We start from the raw sequence: 27,040 nt of genomic DNA on the forward strand, positions 1-27,040 counted from the left end.
ACTTTCTCCTTTCTATAATTATTAGAAGGCTTCTTGTGTAAATACCCCAATTTTTTTTCTTTGAGAGTTCTGCATGCTTAAAATGCTTCCCGTACATAAGTGGTGGTCTGTTCTCCATGAATTCGGCAATGAGCTCACCTTCAGGAAGAGTCACCAGGGTACTGAGGTAAGCCCCAGGTATTTGGTTGAGTCAGAAATTACATTGAGGTTAGATAGAGAGGAGTTGTACTAGTTGGAGATGGGGAGTGGGGAGGGAGTAGTAATCTTGAAATAGATCTGCAATATTGAGAAAATATAAGGTAAAGAGGAAGATTTATTAAAAAGAAGGTGGTAGAAGGGAGGGTGGCTGGCAATGGAAACTGGTTCAGGGACATTTTAACTCATTAAATTGTTGTATTACCCAAAAGCTGATTCTAAACATTTACAAACAGAATGCTGAATACACTAAAATAATGGTGTACCACCATCTAACACCCTGCAGAGCACAGGCTAAGGTGAGGTAGGCCACAAAACGTAAAGGGATCTCAAAGAACTCAGTAATCAAGTTAAATATTTTAATAAAACATTGAAAAAATTAATGCAGTAATGTATGATGAAAAATATCAACATTTAAAATAAATACAGGGCTAGTAATTCTGGTTTTTCCTTTTTCTTCAAACTCCAAAAGGCCTTGGGCAGGGCACTGTTAGTGATCCTGCAGAAACTTCCTACTCAGGTAATTTTTTTATTAATGCTGTTTCCCAAAAGTTAGTTCTTACAACCTCTTTTCACATCAGTAGCTTTTCTTGAATGCCTCAGCATTTATCTGTAGCTCTCTTCTGTCTGAAAACCCATTTCCCTTAGTAACTGGTAGTGCTTTGATGACAATCTGAATCATCTTGGATCCTTTCCAGTTCCTTCCCAAACCACAGTGGATAACTCAGCACAGAAATCACAGACCTCAAACTAGCTGTCTTAGGGTTTGAGCAGGGAAGGAACCCGGATATGCTTTGTTTGGTACAAAGTATGTGTGTGTGTGTTTTTTAATTGAATTTATTATTAAAATTTTTAAATCAGAATATTTACTTGAAAATAGTGTAAATCTCTCATTTCTTGAAAAATTATGGGGAATCCAGAAAGAGTAGGCCCAAATTCTTCCATGATATCAATGGGCAATTTAGAGCAGAGCGGTGTGCCCTTTTAAGCTCTGTCTAGTGCGCACCACCTCCTACACGGTTTACTCATTTACATCGCCTGTCAGGCAGGTCCCATGAGCTCTTTCAGTTTGCGACCTGGGGATGAAGGTGCAATGGCTAATACCCATCTGCTGGGTTCGTTCGTTCTCTCCTGGAGAATAAATGTTTTCCTTGTTGTCCTTCGCATACAGTATTGCACAGAGGCTTACAGAAACAGCTCACCTTCCTAGCGGACAAACTTCTCACAACCCACGAAACTTGCATCACGTTCCGCACGTTGTTTCTCCCCGGCCGTCTACTCCAGAGCCCCGTACCCTGCACAGCGCCTTCCCTGGGCTCTCCACCACCTTCGCTCCGGAGTCTGGAGGGCGGGTCCCGGCCCCCAGCCGCAGCTCTCTGCCCCTGGCCGGGGCGCTCGGGCTCGCCCACGGCGGCACTGGGCATGCTCAGAGGCACCCGCGGGGGCAGGTTTGCTTCGCAAGCGCTCGCACTCGGCGGCCGGCGGGCGCGCGGCTGCAGCTGGAGCTCCGGCTCTTGGAGTTGGAGTTGCCGGGAGTTTTCCCCCACCCCTCTCCTTTCGCGCGCGGCAGCCAGAGCCGGCGCGGGAGCCGCGAGAGGCGGCCAGCCTGTACCCTAGCCGGCAGAGCCTTGTCTGGAGCCGGGAGCCCCGCGCGGGGCAGCCCCCGGGGAGGAGCTTCACCTCTGGGACGCGTGCAGCGCACTGGCACTGCCGGGGCACGAGCCGGACTGCACGGTAGGGCCGGGGGTGGGGAGCGGGCGGGCAAGGCAGAGGCAGGCCAGGGGGATGCGGCTGCAGCAGCCGCAGCGACTGGGGCTCCCGGCGCACGGTCCGATGCGGGAGGCCGGGACAAGGACCCCGCTGAGGGCCCGGAGGAGTAGGCAGGCGCTCAGATAGATGCTTTCAAGTTGGCGGGCGGCGCGATAGTGGGCTGTGCTCCCCGGCGCAGCTGCTTGGTGCGCGCCCAGAGCGATTCGAGTCCCTGGTTGCCCCCCAAACCTGGGACCCGGCGTGCGGGCAAGCCGCGGAGCAGAGCAGTTTCCTCCGAGAAAGTTGAGGATGGAGCCCTTTTGTCCTCATTGTCCCCGTGGTACTATGGTCCCGAGGGGGCGGCCCGAAGCCCCCAGTGTGGAGGAACTGAGTGGGTCGCTGCGCCCCTGGGCTGAGCTTCTCCACCCCGCTGAAATCCATGAACCACCCAGAGCTTCGCTTCCCTGGCGTCTTCTAGGAAAATAATTCCTGCCAAAACTGATGTCGGATCTCCGGGCGGGCACGGTTGCCTGCCTCCAGGGCGCTTATTAGGGCGATGCCCCCTCCCCAACCTCAGACGTGGCCAAGGGCGCCGGGTTCCGTGTTAGCTTTTGAGATGATGCGCCCCGGAATGGAGCCTCACACACACATGGTGGGGCACTGTGGCTGAGCTAGGTGGCCAGCCCGATTTTTCCTCCAGCCTTTCCTTAGTTTTACAGCACCCTACTTTCTTTCCTCCCCGCTCTTCCGCCCGCCCCCTCCACCCCCCACCCCACCCCTGGCCATCATCTTCTCAGAGACAGGGCCTGGAGGAAGGGCCAGGTGGAGAGTTTGGGTGGACATACTGTTCCTCAGGAGAGAGCGCCTGGGTAGTATCTGCCCTGTGCTCCGGCCGCAGGACTTCATAACGAACCCTCTCCCCTTTCTATTATCCTTCTGATGGGGCTGGGTGGGAAGTATCAATAGTAGGGCCAGTGGGTCTACAAGGATGTCCACCTCATCCCATTGGTCTCCTTAAGATCCTGTTCCAGGCGACTCCAGGACCCTGGAAATGGCATTGTGTGGATTGCGAGGGTGTGGAGGATGCTGATGGTTTCTCTTGGCTCCACTTTTTTCACTTCTTGTTTTGAGTTTTGGGGTTTGGCCTGCACGCGAGTCAGAGCTGTGCTGTCATAACCCGAGGGACGGGGGGTGAGGGGGGGGGGTGGGGGGTGGAGGAGCTTCAGCCAGGCAGTGAGCTGCTGTTTGCCGCGCCTCTGAGGCTGCTAGTGGGAATTGGTCCAGAAATGATTATGCAGGCTAGAAATATGCCTCTCTTTTTTTTCCTTTTTGGCTGAACACCTTGGCCGTTGGGTTTGTGTGTTAAGTTCTTAAAGGGGCACCCACACACTGCTCAAGCACCATGTTTTAGGGGCTCACCATTTGTGCTGTACGTTTTTCTGTGTGTTTTTTCCTAGGGGAAATCTGCTTTGGGGCACATTTCCAGATGTGAAAATCACCTGGTGTGGGCACATACGTACTAGAGCCAGATAGACCTGAGGTCAAGTTGTAGCTTTTTACAGGGGATGACTGTGCTGACAGACACGTTGTTAGCCGCTCTAAACTTCAGTTTTTCTCTTGTCAAATGGGACTACTAGTGACTTTATTTCCTTTCATTGCAGGGTTATTGTGAGACTTGGGTGAGATAATGGAAATGAAAAGTGCTAAGAAAACTTTAAAGCACTATTCATGCCTTACTGTGTCTGTGCCCTTTTCTCTCTTTTTTTAAATTTAGCCATTAAAAAAAATTATAACAAGACATCTAAATCTTCTCCCCTCTGCCCACTCCTTACCAAGCGATTTAGTTGCTAAGATGTTTGGAGTAGCTATTTATCTTCTTTTTTTCTTCCCTTAAGTCCATCTCATTTGATGCCCTAGTCCTCATATTTATCTGAGGGAAGCAGTATGGTGTAGATCAGGAGACAGAGTGGGACTGCCTTATCAATGTTCAGAGTCCTAGTCCCTGGTTTCAGATCCAAGGTTGATGAACAAGTCAGCAGACCCTGGGCTGGAGCTCTGGCTTGGCCTCTAACAGTGACCTTGAACTAAGGACTCAGCCCCTCATTGGGGAGATAGTCTGTGAGGTAAAGAGTCAATGCTGAGCAGAGGCAAGAACAGGTGAGGTTGTCTCTCACACACTCAGTAAAGGTTTCATCAGGCTCCTGATTCACTCTGCATCTTCCCCAAATCCAGGGCAGTGGTTCTCAAACATGAGCACCAGTCACCTGAACTACACCTACAGAACACTGACTTAGGGAGTGAGAGATAATAAGAGAATGAGGTTTGCTCTGAAATGCCATGATTTTAATATCTCCTCTATAGAGGCAGAGTGTTTTAAGACTTGCCTAATGCATTTTATATTTCTAGTCCTTGTACCACTTACCATTGTCCAGTTTTAATAATTCCTATTGCTCTTCAAATTAATCAATTTTACACACACACACAAAAAGATAAGATCTCCCCTTCTTTATGTACTGTGAAGTATTTAGTCTTTAGTTTCGAGGTCACTCTTGGGTAGACTGAGATTGGTGATCCTGATTTTGATAAATCCAACAACTACCCCATTTTCTTTCTTTGGGAATATCAGACAGTTGTAGAGAGGAGGTTGCGTAAAGTTCTGGCAGCTTGAACGTTAAGATTAAAGAACTTATGAACAAGTTTAAAAATAATTGCAGTGTGGTGTCTTCTCTGAAGGGAGAGCTTATCCAGGCTTGGGGGAGGTGACGTGCACCCCATGACAGATGTCCCATAGTGGTCAGATTTGATGAAGGCCTTCTATTCCTTCTGGAGGATGGTGGTGTTGGATGGTGCTCTGTCACTCTTCAAGGGGGAAGAAGGCCAACTTTCAGGGGCAACTGTGCAGTATCAGTGCTGCTTGGTGTGATTTAGTTTATAATCAAGCACTTTGTGGGCACAGGTCAATCTTAAGCTATCCTCCTTGTCCCCTAAGCTATGGCTCTGGGCTGAGTGATGACCATGACTGATGGGCCTAGATTGTGGCATTGAATATTAGCTGCTTCGTATCAGAGAGGCTTCTGGATCCTGCTCAAGTCAGAAGGATTTGTGAGATGACATCCTAACACAGGAATAGGTTTAGGTAGCCCCCAAAAGGACTAAGTGTTAGAGGAGGTCAGCACTTAAACTAGTCTTGTGTTGCTGTGCCAAATGGAGTCCCAGCTGACCAATATTCTTTATCTCAGCCTTACATTTGTGCTTTTATTTTTTAAATGATTAGCACTAGAGAAATATATCAGCAAATCAGAAATCTATTCAAAAACTCAAGTGTAACACTTAGTGTTTTAGTAGATATGGCAGCAAGGCCCATGCCTGTCTTCCTGACTTTAATCAGCACTCAATGAAGAAACGATCTTTGGGTTGTAAATCTTAACCTTTACTAGTGAATTTAAATGGCTTTGCCTACTTAACATGAGTAGGAAACATTTTTGTTTTCAAATTCTTTCCCATAACTTCATGTTTATATTTTGGGTGTTACCCATACTTTTAACTGCTAGGATTTTTTCCAGTGTAGAGGAAGCTTTTTTTCTTATCAGTGTTGTTCACTTTTCTCAGCACATGGTCACATGATAGCTTTGCTCCCTTGGATAAGTCTGTTGTGAGATGTCAGTAGGCTACTTTATTTCTCTGTGGTCCTCAGGGCTGTTGTCACTGTTCTCCTCAGCCTTCCTAGAGGGTGCTTTTTAACTAAAAATTGGGGTGTACTTGCTCAATTCTAATAAACATTTTTCACACTTCATCATTTTCCAATTTCAGAAATCCAGATGGCTCTTAAAATTATGAACACACTTAATGTATGGTTTCTTTCTTCCTTTTTTAAAAAGATTTTTAAAATTTATTTTTTAGATAGGGGGAAAGAGAGGGAGAAAGAGAGGGAGAGAAACATTATTGTGTGGTTGCCTCTCATGCACCCCAACAAGGGACCTGGCCTGCAACCCAGGCATGTGCCCTGACTGGGAATTGAACCAGTGACCCTTTGGTTCGCAGGCCAGCACTCAATCCACTGAGCTACCCCAGCCAGGGCTGGTTTCTTTTTTCTTTTTCTGTAATCTGACATGTTAATAGACTGACTTCCAATTGATGGCATACTATTTGGATAAAACAAAGCAAGTTTGGTTCCTTACCCCAGTGAAAATATGTTGTCTATTCAAGTGCTTTCCAGCTGATAGAATTGAGCAGCAATTGAATTAGCTCAGCAGTTTCCAGAGTATGTTGGAAGAATGATGTTGGGGTGGATGTTAATAGGTGTGCTTTTGTAAAGGGCAAATCAATTTGCAAGCACTCCCTATTATATTCTTCCTGTCTTAGAGGTTCTCCACATGGGCACCATCATATCAAAAACTCTGAGAAGTACTGCAGTTAAAAATATCAGCAACAAAAACCTTGGTTGTGTTTATTCAATTTAATGTTTCCCAGAGCACAGAACATTTTGAGGATTTGTGTGTATCTTTTAGGGCTCCACTACTGAACTGGCACATTCAGCAATTCTAGTAAGTTCTTTAACACCATCTTTGGATGGGGAGGTTTATCTAGAATATCCTTACAGTAAAGGGCATTATTAAAAATGGATATTAATGGATTAATGAACTCTCTAGGTGCTTACTGCTTTTTTATTTTAATTTCAGAATAGAGAGAAAACATGCTAAGTTGTGGTGGTTAAGAAAGTCCCCATGGAGAGGCTAGACTAAGAAAATGTTGTGGGTGATAGATGGCACTTTTGTCCAGGAGAAGGGGTGTTTTAGTTTGGTGCTATAAAGGATCGGAAGGGTGAAGACTTGTACTTGTGCCTGCATATAAGTAAATTCCAGAGCACATAAGATAAGGACCATGCCTAGTACAGTGAGACTGAGTGAACCTGTGGTGCTCTAAGGACCTATTGTTAAGGTCTTTTCTTGATGCTGTAAATTCTCTGAGGGAGCTTCCAGTGAGCACAGGACAGCTAGTTGTGGATAAACAGGAGGGGAGGCACAACACTCAGGTTGAAAACAAGCAGGGATGATGCATGAGAATGGAAGAGAGAAAGAACCAGTTAGTTCATCAGCCTTTAGAGGGTAGTAGTTCCAGTTACAGAGAAATTCACTAAAATGTAGGTCCAGATGAAGAATATTGAGTATTTGGGGAAAGAGTGTTCTTGGAAGACCCCCATGAAAAGGAGTCTTAACTGGAGTTTCAAAAAGTAGCAAGAAAAAAGAACTTTTACAGCTTAATAAACAAGAAAATAATCCAATTTAAAAACGGGCTTCGGATTTTTTTAAAAAGATTTTATTTATTTTATTTTTAGAGAGAGAAAGGGACGGAGAAAGAAAGGGAGGAAAACATCGATGTGTGAGAGATACATTGGTAGGTTGCTTCTCACACAACTGGGGACCTGACCCACAATCCAGGCATGTGCCCTGACTGGGAACAGAACCAGCGACCTTTCAGTTTGCAGGTCAGCACTCAATCCATTGAACCACACCAGCCAGGGCTAAAAATGGGTTTAGGATTTAAATAGACTTTGCTTCAAATAAGATATGCGGATTGCCAATAAATGCATAAAACGATGTTCAACATCATTAGTCATTAGGAAAATACAAATCAAAACTACAATGAGATAACAGTTCACACGCACCAGGATGGCTGTAATAAAAAAAAAAGATATAATAACAAGTGTCATTGAGGATGTGAAGAAATCAGAATCCTTGTACGTTATATTGTGGGTGGGAATGTAAAACGGTGCAGCTACTTTGTAAAACAGTAGTTCCTCAAAATGTCAAACATAGAGGCTCACCTCATGACCAATCCCATTCCTTGGTGTACACCCAAGAGAACAGAAAACATATATTCATGAAAATACTTGTACACAAATGTTTCTAATAGCATTGTTCATAATAGCTCAAAGGTGGAAATAACCCAAGTGCCCATCAACTGATGAATGGATAAACAAAATACGGTACATCCCTACAATTCCTGGATAACATGCTGTATGAAAAAAGCCAGACACAAAAGGCCACATACGGTGTAATTCTATTATGAAATGTCCAGAATATGAAAATTCATGGCAATAGAAAGTGCATTAGTGTTTGCAGGGGACTCAGGAGTGGAGGGAATGAGGAACGACTGTTGGTGAATTTTATGGTGTGTGGATATCTCAATTAAAAAAGAAAAACAGCAAGAAGGGCACTGTGACTGGGGCAAAAGGAGAGTAATAAGAAAAAAAGTGGTGAGCGAGAACCAGGAGTAGGGTATCAATTTCAGGCTAAATTTTCTGCTTTCGGGGGAAAAAGTACCGAAATAATAATTCCTTTCTCCTTGTTTGTCACTGGGTCTCCTAGGATTTTCCTGTTACTCTTTCATTCAAAGATTCTTCCCCTGAGTTAAAGGGGTTTTGTTCTAAGTTACTCAAAGAATCAGTGGGATAGATTTCACGACTAATGCCTTGTGGTCTTCAGACCAGAGTGTATTTCTGGACTGCCCTCTACACACTAATTCCATAATTTGGCTTCCTTTTTGTGATCCACCACAGGGCAATAGGCAATGCTGACTGGGCAACTTCTCTTTAGCTTCTCCCTTAAGATTTGACTGTGGTAGACATTTTAGTGTCATCTTCTAATTTGTTTATGGAACTTTGTCAAGACCTTTTAGAAACATCTCTGTATTAAACGGGGGTTCACATGGTCCTGGGCATTATACAAGAACAATGTATTTGGGTCCAAGAGTCATGATACCACAAGAGGTTTAATACCACTGGAGCTGAGGCTGATGTGCCCGCAGTAGGGATATGTCTTCTGTCTTTAGCAGTGTATTGCGTCTGTGCCTCTCAAGTCATGGACAGGAAGCACCTGGGGATCTTGTTAAAGTGCTGATTCAGCAGGCCTGCGTTGAGGCCTGAGATTCTGTGGTTATAACAAGCTCCCACTGATGCAGAAGCTGCTGGTCCATGGATCACTGAGTGTGAGCTGATACAGTATGGAGAAGATGGCTTTGGAGTGGGACAGAGTTAAAAGTGAAAGGTGGCTCACCATTCATTTGCTGTGGGAACTTGGGCAAGGTAATTACCCTCTGAGCCACAGTTTTTGTATCTGTAAGATCCGAGTAAGATCTAGCTCTTGGAAAAGTGTCTAACATGATGCACCTGAGATGTTAAGTATTATTTGCCTTTTTTTTTTTCTCCTCACAAGGAATACAAATTCCATGGTAAGAACAAAACAGCTAATATATAAAAGAAAGCCACATGTTTTGAAGAGTTTTTTGATTTGTGTGGGTGAGACTGGGGTGAGGAGAGGATGAAGGGGAAGTAGAATAATGAAATCCTAATTCTTAGGGCAACATTAATTTGCTCACTGGTTTTCAGATTACCATCATTTTAATAAAGTCACTGTGCTAGTCTCAGCTGAGTCTGGATAATGTTTAGTCAAGAGGTTGGTTCTTTGCCTTTATGCAGTTAGCTTCTATTTGACCAGAGGGTCATCTCTGAGCTGCTCAGTTGTTGCTGCACTTCCTTGGAGGGGTGGCCTCACTGCCTTCCCCTCTCACTGATACTTCTCTCTTATGAAGACCAGAGGAAAGAAAAGAAGTTAAAATGCAAAAACTTTAAGCTTCATTAGCAACATGGGGTAAGTTTCTGGGATGAGGTTGAAAATATTTGCTTCATTCTTTACTTCAGAAAATCTGGGCATTTCATTAGTTTATCGTCCACAAGTCTGTTAACCTTGGATAGGTTAAATTAAATTAGATTAATGGAGTATGGCCAGGGGAAGAACCAGGAACTAAATCCTGGCACTGACTGTAATTCTCCCACCCTGAGCCTGTGTGGCTTGTCCTCAGGGAGCCTCAAGTTTCCTTCCTTGCTATTTGAAACCAATAGTAACCCCTGCTGGGCTGCCTCCTGGGGTTGGTGTGGGGCTCTAATGAACAGCATTTGTGAGGGCACTCACTGTGATCTCTCAGAGGATGCACCTATCTGTAAAGTCTGCTCTGTGGCCCCCTCAGTCCTGGCCTGGGTATTTATATCCTCACAGGGTTACACAGGTAAGTTGTGGCCTGTTAACTTTTGTTCTGTTTCTATCTCCGTTTTGTCATTTGAAGGGAGGAAATGAGAGATTGTGTTTGCATTTCAGTTAAATGGACAATCCTTTTCACTTTCTTCTGGGGGAAATAAAGAAACATTATTTTTAAGATTTTAACAAAACCACAAGTGCAGTAAATCAAACTAGTTTCCAGTCTTCACTGCCTCACATTCATTGCTTTCTTAAGGATGGTGATTTCATCCTTCGAGGCCCTGTTCACCTTCCTATCTGACCATTTTTTTGTAGATTGACCAGTATGAGTCTTTAATGACTAATGATTTTGAAGGGAACAAGGTGATTCACCTTGTTAGGTGCCTGGGCTGCGCATTTAAACTGAGTCTGCACCCACGTGGAATAATCAAAGATAAGGTATTTGGGTGGAAGTTTAACTGGCTAGGCCTCACTGACACTTACTGTCCTTTGAGAAGGTGGAGGTGGTGCTGTCATGGGAATAATCTGATTTCTGAGGTGAGTGAATATGTGTGTAATCTTGTCACCTTTTATAACCACTGTTGGTAACTAACAGTGGTCAGAGAGGTTGTGTGTGTGTGTGCGTGTGTGTGTGTGTGTGTGTGTGTGTATGTATCAGTGAGTTGTTCTTTGTTTGAGACTGCCTAGGAATATGTTACCTCACATAGTCTAAGGTGAAAGCCAGCACTGTCTATTAGTTAACAAGTTACATACTATTATTCTTGAAGAATATAATCTACCCTATCATTAAGGTAGCAATAAGGAAGCTGTCCCGCTGCTGAGAAGGAACTGGGTGTTCCTGAGGTCAGTCCTTTAAAAATGAAATCTTTATGCAACTATAATAATAGTTTAAAAAAAAAACTACCTTGATGGCAGAAATTTGGCACTTATATAAAGACCTCAACACTAATAAAACAGACATTTCTCCCAATTTCACCTTTGGAATATGAGACTTTTTCTTTTTAATCAAATTTTTTTCTGACATTGCCAACCACTTACCCACTGGTCTATCTAGTGGTTGATTTTTTAAAAATTGAGTGGGGAATCCTGAATTCAGGTGCCTTGTTTATAAATAGCCCTTACTGTCAAATCCTACTAGACTGTGAATTCTTCCAAAGACAGGGATATTTATTTTCATATCTCTAAGGCCTAGCATGTCTGCCACATAGGAGAGAATCAATAAAAATGTGTTGAGCTAGATAGCTACTTTCTTCTGGGATTTTCCTCCACTGTCTAGTTTATGAATTTTTCTGTCAGTATATTATTATTATTATTATTTAACATTTCCCTAGAGATTATTATGTGCTAACATAGCACACAGCTCTAAGCACTTTACAAATACTGATTCCTTTCATTCACACAACTGCCAGAGGTAGGTACTGTTACTTATCCCTATTTTACAGTTGAAAAAACTGAGAGAAAGGTCAAGTGAAGTGTCTAAGGTCCTGCAGCTCCCATGTCACCAAGCTGGGTGTTGAACCTGGGGGCTCCAGTGTCAGGGTTCCTGCTCTCCACAATAAGTTCGGCTTAGCCTAAGTGGACTCCCCTTCCTCCCTGCTTCAGCTCTCACATATTTCCCTTCTCTCCCTCCCCCTGGCTTTCCTGAGTTATGGAGAAATGGGACCGATGTACCTGCCCATCTTCCCTTCTTTCCATCTCCTTTGTCCTTTGCTCCCATTCTGCCCACCTCTAAGTTCCAGGAAAAATGGGACTCTTGAGTGTGTAAAAATAGAGTTAATAGATAGAGCATCACAGCTCATGCATATGGGCCCACACCTGTGGTAGAGCCATTCACACAGGGGCTGTTTAGAATGAACTCTGTTATCTGGGTAAGGCTGTGACCTCCAGCCCTGGCCTCTGAGCTTGCCAGGTGACAGGCTGTGTGACTTAGGTCAGTGCTCCTCAAACCTTTCTGTGCACATGAATCACCTGGGCACCCTGTTGAGGCACAGATTCTGATTCATTGGATCTGAAGAGGGGCCTGGAATTCTGCATTTCTGACTGCCTCCAGGAACGATGAGGTTTCCAGTGCTCGGCCCGAAACACTGACGGAGCCCTGAGTCTGTGCAAGGTCACACCCGCTATTCCAAGCACTGTCTTGTTCAAATAGGCCTAGTCCCTAACCTGGGACCCAGAGCGAGACATAGGAAATGCATCTAAAGAGATACACACTAAGGAATTGCAAGTTGCATGAAGACAGTCAAGGAGAAGCTTAAGATGAAATAAGAGTGAAATTGAGAGTAAAGGTAAAGGAAATTTGATTCTTTCAAAATGAAGACTGTTTATTATTACCAAATGAGAGCGGAAAAGGAAAAGTGCTCTATTTTGATGGAAAGTTTATTACAGAGGAGCTCTAGTGTTATAGCTATGAGAGTAAAAAGTGTAATAACTCCTGCTTGTCTTGTAGTTTCATGAAGAACCCATGCTACTGGCCCCTAAAATTCTTGGAAGTAACTCCTTAAATCTCTTCAAAATCTCCATAAATCTCCTCAGGTTCTCCCCGCTTTCCAACTCCATCTGCTAGGGTATGCAATGATGTCTTAAGAATCAATACTGGAATACCAATTTACGGTCTACAAAATGTTTCATTGTATCTCACTGGAGTGAGATTGTATCTCATAATTACCCAGCTGTTTTTCATGCAGGAGAGTAGCGAGGCCTAGACAGTCCCAATGCCAGGAGAATCACGGGCTCACAAGGGATGGAGTTGGGGGCAGGGACGGGTGAGGGAGCACGACCTGGTATCTCTTGCTCTTTCTACTAGACCTGGCTGCTTAAATAAATGTATGTCAATGGGCAGTTGAACTGGTTTGCCTTGTTTAGCTTTGCACAGGACAGGGCACCTGGATGGATTTGCTTTTTTAAAAAATGATGTTCTTTAAGTTTAACGTGCATACAGAAACACAAATTACATGTGTACAGCTTAGTGAATTTTCATTCCATGAACGTACCCATTCTTAACACAGATCAGGAAAGAGAGCCACCAGCACCCCAGAATCTCCCCTGTGCCTGCTCCTTCTGGTTACTTCCCTCTCCATGGTAGCCACTGCCCTGACTTCTAACAGTATACTAAATCACTTGGCCTGTTTTTCAGTTTTATAAAAACACACTCATATTTTTGTATTCTTTTATGTCTGCCTTCTTTCCCTCAATATTGTGGGACTCATCCACAGTGTGCTGGATTACATTCCATTGTATAAACATAACACAATTACTGATTAGGGCCATTTGAATTGTTTCCAGTTTTTTGCTATTGAGAATATAATGCTGCTGTGAACATTCATGTGTATGTGTCTTCCGGTTCACAAAGGTATGTGTTTCTGGTGTGTGTGCATGTGGGTATAATTGCTGAGTCCTGTGATTGGGTATGTTCAGCTTTACTAGATACAGTCAAACAGCTTTCCAATGCGGCCATTCCAATTTATATTCCCCTCTGGTGTGGATAAGAGTGCCATTCATTACTTCATATTCTCACCAATATTTAAGTCATTTAAATTTTGGCTGTTCTGGTGTTTGTACAGAGGCCTTTCATTATGGTTTTCGCTTGTAACTCCCTTCGCACCATTTGAAGCTTTGCATATTTGCATTTGGATATTGGCATTTGGATATCCTCTTTTGGGAAGTGTCTGTTCAGCTCTCTTGCCTGTTTTTCAATTGTGTTGTTTGTTTGTTTTGATTTTGAAAACAAAGCGAGAGTTCCAGAGAAACACCTATGAAAATCCTTGAAATCTATAGCGATGGGAGTCACCTGTCAGTGATACCTGATTGCATTCTCAAACATAATTTCTGGAGGGCCTCTTCTGTAAGAGGCCTGCAGGATGAGGTTATGCAGAGGTATAAAACCCTTCACAGGGAACTTTCTGAAAAGTTGGAGAGCTCCAGGGTGTGTGGTCCAGGAGAATTGTAAAGTTCTGAGATCACCTGGAAGCTTAAAAGCACTGAACCCACAAAAGAGCTTGCCTTTTATGGAAGTCACTCTGGAAGATTGTAGACCAACTCCAAAAGTACTGCAGAAAACATTTTTGGAATTGCTTTGAGTATATTGTTCTGGATATTTTTAACTGATTTCAAAATGCGCTTTGAACATATATTTGATTTTGGGGAAAAGCAAAAGACCTCTCAGAACCCAGTCCAGTGAATAAAGAGGGTGCTTCATGGGTGATTTAAAAGCCAAAACATTATTTCTAAGGCTTGCCGATAAAGGGATGGAACTTCCTTTCTTGGGTGAAGTGTGGAGACACTAGTAGGGAGGAAGAGGGCACTGCATGAGAAGCCTTCTTTTCCTGTTGCCTTTTAATCTTTGCAATAACCTATGGAGTACTTACTTTTGTGGATACTCCACTTTATAGATGAAAAGTAAGATGTTTAGAAAGAGAAAGAGCATCACTTAAGAGTGAAACATAGTACTGTGCCCCTTGCCCCCTCACCTCTGACAGGTATTAAAGGAATTACAAACCTGTTGCAGCCAGAAAAAAAATGCAGATGGTGAAAGTCTGGGTCCCACCATGTCTTGTTATAGACCTCCAGGAACGGGGACCCTCTGCCTCCTGGGCATCTGAGAGGAGAGGAGAGCTGGGAGTCAGGCTTTAGGGCCTTCCTGTGGCCTGCCTGGACTCATAGTCTGACCCATAGGTCTTATGCTGTCTGTTCTTTATTCCTCCTGGCTGGCAAGCTGCTACCCAGGAAGTACTCTAAGTCACGTTATCGAATATTGTCACTGTTGAAAACTATATTCTGTGTAGTAAATAGTCTCTTTCCAGATGAATACTTGTATAAAATCTGACCAATAGGGGCAGAATTTTACTGAATTCTTTAATATTTATTCATTCCTGATCTTAGAAGAAAATCACCCCTTAGTTTTCTCTGAAACACAGGGGGTTAATGGCTTTGGTGTCTACTAAAGACCTTCAGAAATTATCCTTGAAAAGAATGCCCTGGGAAGATTGTTTTTAGATAGACCTTGGGGCATCCATCTTTCCCTGAGATGTGAGGGGCCAGGCAGAGACCCAGAAATACACTTGACCATTGCAGAGGCTTGTTCTCACCCTTCCTGGCTTGTGGAACCCAACACGCTGGCCCTCTTCCACTCAGATTGGGAGTGTGGTCTAAAAACTGAGTATGTAGAAGGCAGAAGCTAAAACCTTTTTTTTTTTTTTTGGCTCAAAGCCATAGGAGAGAAGCCTCTGGACTTTTCTTGAGACTGCAGAGTAGAATGGTTTCTTCATTCTTAGCACCTGTATCTTGCACAGCCTTGGTCATCAGAGCAAAGCCCTAGGTCACGGATAACCAGATGACCAAATAATTTCCTATGCAGATTAGAAATTTATTTCATTCATAGTCACAGTTTTTCCTGGATAAATTAGGTGCTTGAGATAAAAAGTGAGGGCATTTTAATGAAAACCTCCTCTGGTAAGATATTTATTTTCTCACCGCAATGTATTTCCTATAGAGGATGCCAGAGCAAGAGTGAAGAGCCCGGTGTTGTTACTAAGGAGCAGTTAGTTTTTCCCAGTGACTGTGAATACCCCGTGTGGTCACCTTATCTGTTTTCTTAGCAGACTATAGTATCCTTTGCATGTGTACGGTTTGTACACCTCAGATTTGGACTTTGCTGGTGGACGTCTGAATTTATTATTCACCTCCTGTCAAAAGAAAGGCACTTATAAATAGTGCTTTGTCTTTTGAATTTTCCAGGGCACTGAGTAAACACAAGATATACATTGTGAAAGAGGAGTAAAGAACCGCCCACATCCTTATTTTTTGAGTGTGTGTAACTAATGACTAGTTCCTGGGTGTGTAACTAGGATGTAGGTCAGGATCCCACTGTTGCCTCTGGCAGAGCCACAGAAAACACTGTCTCCCTGTAGGTCGCTGTGTTGTCTTACAGCTACAAGGAAGGGTCTAAAGTTCCTTTTTTTCCTGAGAAGTGTTTTTTCTGTTTTTTTGTTTGTTTTTAAACAAGCCTCTTGGACTGGGAATAAGGAGCTTGTGTCAGTGACTACTTGAGGCTTCCTTAATGTGATATTAATTACCCACATGTGATGTGCCAGTGCTGTCACTGTTTCATGGATCTTTCAACTCTGTTAATTAGGTTCTGTCATTCTCCCCGTTTTACAGAAATCAAGGTACACACAAGTTGTCCCTGGTTCTTAGGGTCCACAGCCCATGACTGAGACTCTAGATCGGGCTCTTGACCACCCCACAGTGCTCTACTGAGGCGGTGAGCAGCCCCAGGGGCTGGGCAGCACTGAATATCAGAAGAGGAAAGGTCAGACATTTCTTAGCAGGAAGTACATCACTGAGGGCAGCCCCTGCATTTTAATTTTAAATATGCTCCATTTAGATGAGTAATGGGGAAATTCATTGTAGCAGATTCCAGGGAGAAATGGATTTTGAGGAGAGGTCTAATGACATTGAAGGAGAAGGAGAGATAGTTGTTTTGTTTAAGGGTACTGACCTACATCCTGAAAAGGCTTCCATAGAGATGATGTGCTATTTGTCAGGGGGTTCTTAAGAGCAGTTTTACCCAGAACAGCTGTTTCAGTAGGCTTGTGAGTTTTAGCACTCCCTCCTTGCCCTGTTTCTGTCAAAGGCAGACAGGGCCAAGCTCCTTCTAGGTGGAGTCCCACTTCTTTCCTTGTTTATTTTATCTCTGCGCTTGGGAGAAGAGAAAGGACAGATAAAGATATTATAGTTCCCCTTCCCTTCCTCGCATGAACACCATGTCACAGTGCTGCGCTGGGGTAAAGAGACCTGGAGAAATTCCCAGGAAAGACCCCTTGTAAAAGGTGAGAGGTCTGGTTTCAAATCCTCCAGGGGCCATTGAGCTGAATCTTTATCAGGCCATCTTTTCCATTTTTCTTTATGTTGATCTTATCTCTGTCTCTTCATTCATTCAACAAAAGTGACTGCTGTATGTGTAACGAGCTACCATGGTGAGCAAAACCAGACAAGGTTTCTGTGTTTATAGAATTAAAAAAAAAATCTATACACAAAAATAATTGCATAAAATGTAAAATGACAACTGTTCTAAGTGCTTATGGGAAAGGTAAATATTTGAAGGGGTTTGGCCTAGTTAAGGAAATCAGGGCAGCCTTCCTCAGGAGGTGATGATGAGCAGCAACCTGAAGGACGAGTAAGAGTTAAAGAGGGAGGGGATGGCATTACAGAGGTGACAGCATGTGCGAAGTCCCTGTTGTGAAAGGGGCCATGGTGTGAGTAAGGGACAGAAGAAGGCCCGTGTGACTGAGAATGTAGAATAAAGGGTATGAGACCATCTTTTCCCAAGCGTCATGAGGGCTTCTAAGCATGGGTTTGAAGTGATCCAATTGACAATATATCACTTTGATTGCAGTAAAGAAAATGGGTGAATGGATTGTAGGGGTCTAAGAGGAGAAGTGGGGGAACCAGTATAGAAGTTTTTGCATTAGTTGAGGAAGAAATGATGATCACCTGACCAGGGAGGTAAAGATGGAGAGACGGGTCGATGTTTAGAAGAATAGAGAGTGATATGACTGGATATGGTGATGGCTTGGAAGTACAGGGTGAGAAAGATGGAGGTATTCGGAGCTACTCCTTGGTTTCTAGCTTATATGACTGGATGATAGTAGTGCCATTTTGTAGATATTGTTATGTCTTTTCAAGTAGAGTATAGGCCCTTGCATAGTAAGATATTTTTCTAATTTAATTTCAGATCTTCATAGTGTAACCTATATAGTAGATACTTAGCTTTTGTTTACTGTATTATTTGAATAGGAGAGATTTCTCTAGAATGATTTCATGTGTGCTTGGTGGGAAACAGTAGTTCATGTACCACTTAGTGTTGTTGAGGCAAAAGAAAAGTTCCATAGCTGGAGTAGAACCCCCGAGGCATTTAGCCATGTATAGATATGCCTTCAATTTTCAGGAAACATTTCTAGTCATTTTGAATCTCTCAGCACTTGAAAAATCTATATTTTTCATTTACACTAGACTCAACTGTAAGATGAGCCTAATAGCACCAATCTTTTGGGATGGCTGTGAGGGTTATATTTGATAAGTTTTTTTTTTGAGATACGGACGGTTTTACACTAATCGAAGGTATCTATTCATCTGTGCTCCCCCCCCCCAAGTCTTTCCCACCACTAGTGGGCGCTGTTGCTCAGAGGGCACCAGCCAGGTGACGACAGTTGACTCTTGGTAGATGGAGTGTATGTCTATTGGACAGGGCTCATGTGTAGGTAAACAAACACCTGTGCTTCTTTTTTCACCTAGTCCTTCTATAAAATGATTAGTCAGTGGGTGAGTTTTTGGTTGATGTGATTCTGTTGAGTGGTCACAAGACTGAGGGAGAGGTGAGTAAAAGATCTAGGTGCCTTTTTTTTTTTTTTTTTTTTAAGGTTGGTTTATATTTCAGGTGATGGGGTGCTCAAAGCAAGTCACAACTCCAGGACTGAGAGTATGCAGGGGACAAATGATTTCTTAATTTCCATCCTCAGTGTAGATAGGTGTAAGATGATGGCAGTTATCACCGTCAACCTTCTTGAGGACTGGACAGAGCATAGTTCTGGTGTGGCGGTTGTCTTTGGAACCTGTGCTCCCATAGTGCTTCCCCTCACAGAATAGAATGCTTTCACTATGTGAACTTGTTCAGAATGATTTGCCTTTAGTTGGTCTATTTTCCTCTATTGTCTTTAGGTTATATATTTAAGCCTCTTTATTTTTTCTGTCATTTCACATATTCTGGAACACTAGTATATGTCTTTATGTCTTTACCACTGAATTGTTTGTTTTCTCATGCCTCTTTTTTTTTTTTTTTTTGGAACTACATGGTTTATTTTTTAGTTGGTAAAGGCCTTAAGTATATAATTAATCATTTTGTCTTCTCTCTATGTATTTTCCATGTATCCCATTTTACAGATAAGGAAACTGAGGCTGTACAGTTCTACCATGAAACAGTAGTAAACTCAGGACTCTTCAATTCTGATAGTTTCCATTCCTCCGCTTATGGTGATTTTCTAGAACTTTAAGATATTTCTGAGATTTTTCATTTTAAAAATTTAATTTTAAATGAAAAGTTAAAGTTATTCTCTCCTGGAAGTTATTTCCATACTTTATGGTAAGTAAAGTTTTAATTGGTTCAGCACAAGGGGAAAACTAAGCAATGACTTTGTCTTGTAAAATTAATATAAAAATTTATAGGATCTCTAAATAATGTTTACCGAAGCTAGCAATATGATTTGTATGTATGAATAAATAATTTTGAAGTGCACCAATATTTTATGTCTGGTCTGGACAAACTTCCACTCAGAGGAGATTACGTTTGTGTTGAAACACACTGTCCTTTCTCTGTCACGTTGGTCTTCTTGAGGGGTGAATCCTTGGACTCATGATTTTTTACTCTGCATTTGCATAGGAAATCAGGATTGTGTCTACTTATAGGATGTCAGAAAATTCTCATGAGGAAATTTTCATAAATCCACTTAATTAAAAATAAAAAACATGTTCTATAGCAACAGGATTTTCTTTTTTTTTAAAAAAGATTTGAGGAAGGTTTTTATTTTTATTTTTTTATTTTTTTAAGTTTATTTATTTCTTTGTTTATTTTTAGAGAGAGGGGAAAGGAGAAAGAGAGGGAAAGAAACATCACTGTGTGGTTGCCTCTCACTCACACTCCCAACTGGGGACCTGACATGCAACCTCGTCATGTGCCCTGACTGGTAATCGAACCAGCGACACTTGGCTCGCAGGCCGACGCTCAATCCACTGAGCCACAGCAGCCAGGTCTTCTTTCTTTTAAAGAAGAGACAGGAGTCCATGAATCAGATGCAGACGGGCTGTAGCAATTTCAGAAAGCGTGGGGGTTACTGCTTTAAAGGCCAAGTAAGAGCAGATGTGAACCCAACAACAGTCAGTCTTTATTGTGCCCTGGTGTTCAGGTGAGTATTGAAGCTCTCTTTAACTGATGATTTATGATATAGATATTTCCCTTTAAAAGCATTCTATTTAAAATCAGTTCTCCTGTTCCCCTGCCCAACTCAGTGAGCTGAGCATTTTTAAATTTTCTCTGTTGCACTTAGAGCTGTTCCTCATGATGAAGAGCCCTTGATGGAATAGTGTCTTGTCTTCAACTCAAAGTCTTAGGGCCATGATTAATTGGTAAATAATGGCCTCAGAATAGGAAAGAGACTGATTCTCAGAAGTCACAGGGTTTATGGTAAGAATAAAGGTGCTGAAAGCTTGTTGGGAAGAGGTGGCCAGGCTCTTCTGGTGAATTGATGAGCACTTTGGCTTTCTTTGCCCATTTGGCTGCCTCAGGTTCTCCCTTTTCCCTTTCCATAGGGCAGGGTGCTGTGCTCTCTTGCATGAAGTACTCTGGTGGCATCATTCATTTTAATTCTTTTGTTCTTAAAATGCCCCTTTCCTCCTCATCCATCTTGCATTTTTGCAGTTATTTTTTAGACCCAGTCAGGGGTCACCATCTCCTTGAAGCCTTCTATGACCATTGAACTTCAACCCTGTGGCAGAATTGACCTGTGCTACTTCTGTGTCTTATATACCTATAATACTTAAGCATGATTTTTTGCTTGCATGTCTATCTAGAGTGAATATGTGAAGGATGGGACTGTAACTTTTACAGTTTGTATCTTCAGCATGGTGCCTGGTATATAATAGGTGCCCAGTATAGGCGGGTGGGGCACATTCAAGGAGAATTTCTGAGAAGCAAGGAAGAGGGGGAAAGAGAGATTATGAATGAGAACACATTTTTAGCTGGGATACATGGGAAAGACTAGATGTGGACAAGAGAGTTGTTTCAGCTACATACTTACTGAAAAAGATGTATTGTAGGGGATGAAAGTATGAGCTATTGAGAGTGAGCTTTACCATTTTTCCCCCCCGAGTAAAAACCAAGTAATTGGCAAGAAATAACATCACCATTATATTGCTTTCCTTCTTAAAAGCTCTAGGATCTTTATTGAAAGATTTAGTTTCTTATGTGTAAAATGGGTTGATAACCCTAAAGTAGGTTCTTTTATTGTGAGTATCAGTTGAGGCCTTCAGGATTTTCAGCTTCCTGCCTTGTATACAGTGAGGGCTCAGAAGGCTAAATGGTAGCTGTTGCTGTTATTACTGTATTGGCCTCTGGTGTGTGACAGAATCAAGAGGTGCCTCTTGAAGTCTCATCCCTGAAATGAGAATTTTAGATTCATTAGTAAACGCAAAATGAATGTCCAGGTGTTAAGATACATCAGAAATGGGATTATGCATTCTTCTTCCTCTTCTTAGTGTAGTACTTTTTGAAAAGGGAAGTGCTTCCAGTTTATTAGGAAAAGTTTTACTCCTGCTAGTATTGGACTCTAAAAGAACTGTTTCACATGAGGGATTACATGGGAGTCTTTCTGGTTGTTTAAAAGAATATATGTCTATACTTATCTATTTATTCGCAAAAAGAGTTATTCTGTTCTATCCTGAAGTCCTGGAGAGCAGGTGGCATGCTTTCCTATTTCTATTTTGATGTGGAAGCAAGTTGGGCCAGTCTGGAGCAGCTTGATTTTGGCTTATGAATGCCATTGCATGGGTACATTTCTCCCCACCCCCCTACCCAGTTGGAGAGCCATTTAGTAATCTATAATTGGCTTTCCTAACAGTACTGGTCGATTGAGTGACTGATTTTCTGCTCTGTGTATCTTTTCTCACCCAGTCCTTCATCGTTGGATCCAGAGATTTTTTTTCTTGTTCTAAGAGGCTGCAGCCGTTGCCAGTGGTGTTGACCATTTGTATGTGCCTCTGAATCCCTTCTTCTCAGAGTATTATATTGCCTGTCTGCTGCTATTTAGGTGTGTGACCATTCTTATTTCTTGCCTAAATATAGGTCAGTCCTGCTGTAGTGAATTTCTGAGCAAAAGAGAAAATGGATATGAAAGAGCTATGTATGCAAATCAGGTGATATGGATCTACTACCAGGATCCAAAAGGCTCTAAAAGCTCTTGTAACCTATTTGGTGGTGAGATCTGACTCGAATGAATGAGTGTCTTGTTTATATTCCTCATTTATCTCCTTTAATGTGGTTATTCATACTGCTGCAGATGTAGTACTGTGTTTGCATATGGAGTGCTGAGCTACACTCTACTGGGAGCATGTCAACATTTTTGAATTCCAAAACATCTGGTCTTAGGGCATTTGGAAAAGAGATGTGAACTGTAGTATTTTTATTAGGGCCTGTAAGCCTTTTTTCAGTTGACAGTCTTTCCTTGAGATTCTCTTCTTGGCACCATCTTTTTATGGTCTACAAATAAGGGCCTTTCTTGCCTGTCACTCAAGGAACATTTTACTGAGGTGCTGTATGTTGGATTTTGTACAAGGTATGGGGAAGAATAAGGCATGGGCCCTCCTTGCCTTGGAGATTCTTAGAGCCTACTGATGATGTGGAAGGTGCTATAATAGAAGCCTGTGTCGTGGGTGTGGTATGATTATCACAGCCAGAAATTCCACCAAAATTGCAAAGGCAAAGAAGTGGAGGAGAGTGTGATCAGGGGGCAGTTGCACATTTGCTTGGTCTTTGAAAAAGAAAGCCAGAGATGGGGCTGCAGAGGAGCCGGTTTTTGAAGAGCCTCATCTACCAAGCTAAACACTTGAGAATTTATACTTTGGCTAGAAGGAGTCTTTAAACCTGGGAGTGAATGATCAGGTTTGAATTTTAGAAAGGACCTTCTTGGCTTCATCTTAAGTGATCCCTCCACCCCCAAAGTCATTGCAATAATCTGGGCAACAGAATGTTTTACTAGTATCTCTAATGATACTTTACACTACATAGTGTGTTAGGGTTTGCAAAACGTTTTCTCCTGTCATAACTTCTTTTGCAGTAGCCCTGAGGGATGAGTGAGTAAGTGATAATTAAGAAAACTGGTTCAGAGAAGTGACTTGCCCAAGGTCACGTATAGCAACTGGCTACACCAGCTCTCCTACTTCTACATCTGTTGTTGCTTGGACATCATATTAAACATTTTAATATATTGCTTGGTTACTAAGCCACACTTAAAGATAATCGCCACCTGTTTGTACCCACTGGTCAGACCGTAAGCTCCTTGGGGACTTCAAGTATTAAATCTGGTGTGCTGTTGGCACAAAGATAGATTCATAGTAGGTACCACCAAGAATTTGGAGACTGTTTCCCCTGCAAAGCCAGCACAGGCCTTGAAAGAAGGAATGTTTATGAAAACAGAGGGGCTGTCGTTTTTGTTATTGTATATCATCATGTGTACTTATTAGGTAGTTTATATGTTTAAGACACTGCTCTGAACCCTGGCTGCTGTGGCTCAGTGGATTGAGCATCGGCCTGTGAACCAAGTGTCACTGGTTTGATTCCCAGTTAGGGCACATGACTAGGCTGCACATCAGGTCCCCAGTTGGGGGCGCAAGGAAGAGGCAACCACACTGTGATGTTTCTCTCCCTCTCTTTCTCCTTTCCCCTCTCTCTAAAAATAAATAAAAAAACAAACAAGCAAATAAATTATTAAAAAAAAAAAAAAGACACTCCTCTGGGTGCTGGGGGAAATACAAAATGTAAAACAATTAAATTTAAATTTAAAAAAACTTTGTCATGAATTAAGCCTCCTCTATCTTATTCAGAACCCACACACCAAATTTCTCGGCTTTTGCAATGAAATTTCTTTTTAATGAATGTTGGGTGTTGAAATCAAAAGGCTTCCTGCACAAACTAATTAGGATTATTAGGCTTACACATTTGCTTCACATTAGTTTCTGCAGTGATTAGGTATAACGTGGCCCCTTTCTAAATGGTATTTTAAAAACAAGGATACACACAAAAAATCATTAAATGGGTATATTTTATTATAAAAGAATGAAAGTTTTAGCTTGACTAGATGCCCAGTAATATTATGTCACAAATGAAAATTGTCTTGGAAATCATATTTAAAATTAATAGTGAACTGTAAGTTTTTGTGGGAATCCTACTGAGTTAGCAGTAAAATTAATGATGCAATCTTTTTTACACAATGGCATATATTGCTGTTTGTGCTAGCAGTATTTCCTAGGCTATCTAAGAGGTGGAGAAAAGTCAAGTTTAAACTACGTTCAGTCTTTAGAATCCACATCAAAGTAAAAGCATTTGTTGAATTGACTCAGTTCTGATTTTTCACCGGCTTTGTATGAGAACAGCTTTTGAGGCCCTAGAAGAAATGCTAGAGATCATTCAAACCCAAGGGCTAGAATGGGGGACAAATATATTAGGAAACTGATCCCCATGGGTTCAAGTTCATTCAATTTATTAGTTATCAATTAATTGTTAATTAGACAAGTCTCTGAGCCTCTGTTTCCTTATCTGAAAAGGTAGCTTATACTAATGTTTTTCAAGAATGCTAAGACATACTCTTTTGTTTATCTTACACTTTTATATATCTAAAAACAAGATATATTTTATAGTGCATTATATGTTATGTTTTAATTTGTGGATTTTTTTCCTAATATAGTGGTTCATAAAATAATGGTGCATCTAACAGTTAGATTTCTTAGATTTGATGAAAGATGGCAATATTTGCCTTACCAGCCTCCTGGGTTTTTGTCTGGATCAAATCAGATAATATGCTTACTAGAACATTACATCTGCATTAACAAACTAGCAAGCAAAAGTACCTTCGGAGGTCCATTGACAGTCTTCCTTCACTATTTGTCATGATGAAACCTTATTTCCACATGTCTTAAAAATACATTGGGAAGAGATGAAAAATGGAAATTGCAAATTTAGATGAATTAAGGTATTAAATGCCTTTGAGTATTTGAAGTAGAGAAAGAATTTCAGTGGAGTCTTATAATTAACTTCCTGAAAAAAAATTTTTTTTCTTTTCAAACAATACTTCAGTCATGCTGATCTTGTTTCCTCTTATTCCCCTGCCCCAAAAAGAACTCCAAGGAAGTCCACCTTTGGGTGGGAGCTGGTAGAAGGTGAGAAGATCATTGATTTCATTTGGCCAAATTTAATTTGAATTGACTTTGAGGCATCCAAGTGAAGATATTGAGCAGGCAGTTGAATTTGTGAGTCAGAGATAACTGTGTGGCCAGTTGGGTATAGCGGTGGTAAATGAAAGCTCATCTTGGATGAGATCACCTAGGAAACAAATAGAGGGAGGATTGGAACTGGAGGTTGACAAACCCCTTCAGCCAGGAAACCTGTTTTATTTGGCCTGTGTAGTGTTTTTAAAATATTTGAACAAGTTGCTGTAGCATGTTTATAGTTTTTTGGCTGCCCAGAATATATTTTCTCTTTTTAATAGCAGCACTCTAATTACCTTTTCAGAAATTTCCTATCCTCCAATCTCAGGCCCTGTGCTTGAGATTCAGTTTTACCCCTGACTCTAAATGAAGTGTGCAGCCGGGGGCTGGCTGATCATCCGCCGAGCAGCCTAGCCACAATGGTCGGTTCAGGAATCATCTAGTAATCCAAGTTGGCCCAAATCAGAGGGAATTTGGAGACTGTGAGGGAACTCCAGGAAGAGAATCTTTCTTGTTTTCTGCCTAACCCTGGCAGGATGTGGTCTGGATGGCTAGCAACTGCCTAACTGTCATAGGGTAGAGCCTATCTAAGGACAGAAATGACAAAGGAGAAGTGGAATCCAGATAGAGAAACTGGTCATGATCTCATTGATTAAACCCCATGGCAGCTGTCCTCCTAGGCTTTTCCGCTTCAAGAGCCAATACATTCTCCTTTCAGTGTAACCAAGATTTCTTTTATTTGTACCAGAAAGAAATCTTAATGGATGTGATTGACAAGATTTAAAAATCGTGAGTTTTCATGTGTAACTCAGGACTTCTGGCTTCAGCTAAGTATCCTTGACTTATTAGGAGCATCTGTTCTCCATTGAATTGGAGTCTTTACCTCTCTCCCTACTGTCATCATACCTGATGCCTAGGGCCTGTTGCAGCCAGTTATCCTGCTCTTTTGCTGTGTGTTTGAGAGGAAAGTGAAAGTCAACTTTGTTTCACTTTATTGTGTGCTTGGCTTGCCCATTTGAGTTCCTAGCATATCCAGTTGCTGGAATGATTGGTGCCTTTGCTGCCTTCTGTGGCTGTGTGGCCTCCGAAGGTGACTGACAGCACAATCGAAGCCCTCAAGAGGAGGCCTGGTTTCACTGCATCCTGTGCAGCTCCCACTGTGATAGCTTGGAAGGGAGGGTAGGTAGGAAGCCCTGTTAGAGTCTTCTGTTGTCATTAGTAATATGTGTCGTGCTTTGGCAGTAACTGAGGGAGAGCAAGCCCACCGGTCTGTAGCTTGTAAGCAGTAATCTCAGAGCTCAGAAAACACTTCTGTGAATGGTAAGCCACTGGAGCCCGCGTTCCTTGTACTTGAGAAGGAAAGGGGGTTTGAAAGGCTCACAAAGAAAAAAAAGCACTTCGGTTTTATACTAAAATGCTAAATCTGATCATCTCAAAAACACCCGAAGGTTGTGATAAAAAAAAAAATTTAAGCATGCAAGCTTTCAGATACAGCATCTTTTCGTTGCTGATTCTGAAAAGATTAGATAAAGGACAAAGCATAGGAGAAGAGTGTCCATGTTTCCAGGCTGAGGGTGATGATGACAGATAGTGGGAGAAGTCCCCCAGCGCTCAAGAGATCTGCTCTGGAATGAAACGTTTTACAGCCGAGAGCAGTTCTGCTGCCAGCCAGACACTCACTCTGCTCTCGGTGGCTCTGTCTCCTTATTCTTCCCCAAGAAGCCTGTTTACTCATCCTCACTTTTTTTTTCCTTTAATTTTCCCTGTTTTAATGCCTCTCTTCCTCTTTCTCCACATCTCATCCAATTTCCCCTCTCCAAACCAAGTCCAAGTCCAGCATGATGCTACAACTTTCCTCTCTGACTCCTTGTATTTGTTATTTGTATAATTTGGTAAATTAGCTTTTTGATAGATTTATAGATTATTAAGGTGGTGAGGAAACCCCCCCCCCCCAAACTATTCCCAAGGTAAGAATCACTTTACCCAACTCAAGGCTTCTAGTCTGCAAATTCCTTTAGGCCCTGGGGTATTCTATA

At 42.2% G+C, this 27,040-nt stretch overlaps 1 protein-coding gene across 2 annotated transcripts in view; it reads left to right on the forward strand.

Moving 5' to 3' along the window:
* The first annotated feature begins 1,429 nt into the window (after positions 1–1,429).
* STXBP6 (syntaxin binding protein 6) overlaps positions 1,430–27,040 on the forward strand; it is a 246,261-nt gene continuing 220,650 nt past the window's right edge. The window contains exon 1 of one of the 2 annotated variants that reach the window (XM_090270177.1): positions 1,430–1,929. The gene's annotated coding sequence lies outside the window, so the exon portion shown is untranslated. The remainder of the gene's footprint in view (positions 1,930–27,040) is intronic. The other variant, XM_090270178.1, reaches the window with a different exon arrangement.

Source organism: Furipterus horrens, unplaced genomic scaffold (genome assembly GCF_987537825.1).
Source record: "Furipterus horrens unplaced genomic scaffold, mFurHor1.1.pri manual_scaffold_3, whole genome shotgun sequence".
Classification (NCBI taxonomy): Eukaryota; Metazoa; Chordata; class Mammalia; order Chiroptera; family Furipteridae; genus Furipterus; species Furipterus horrens.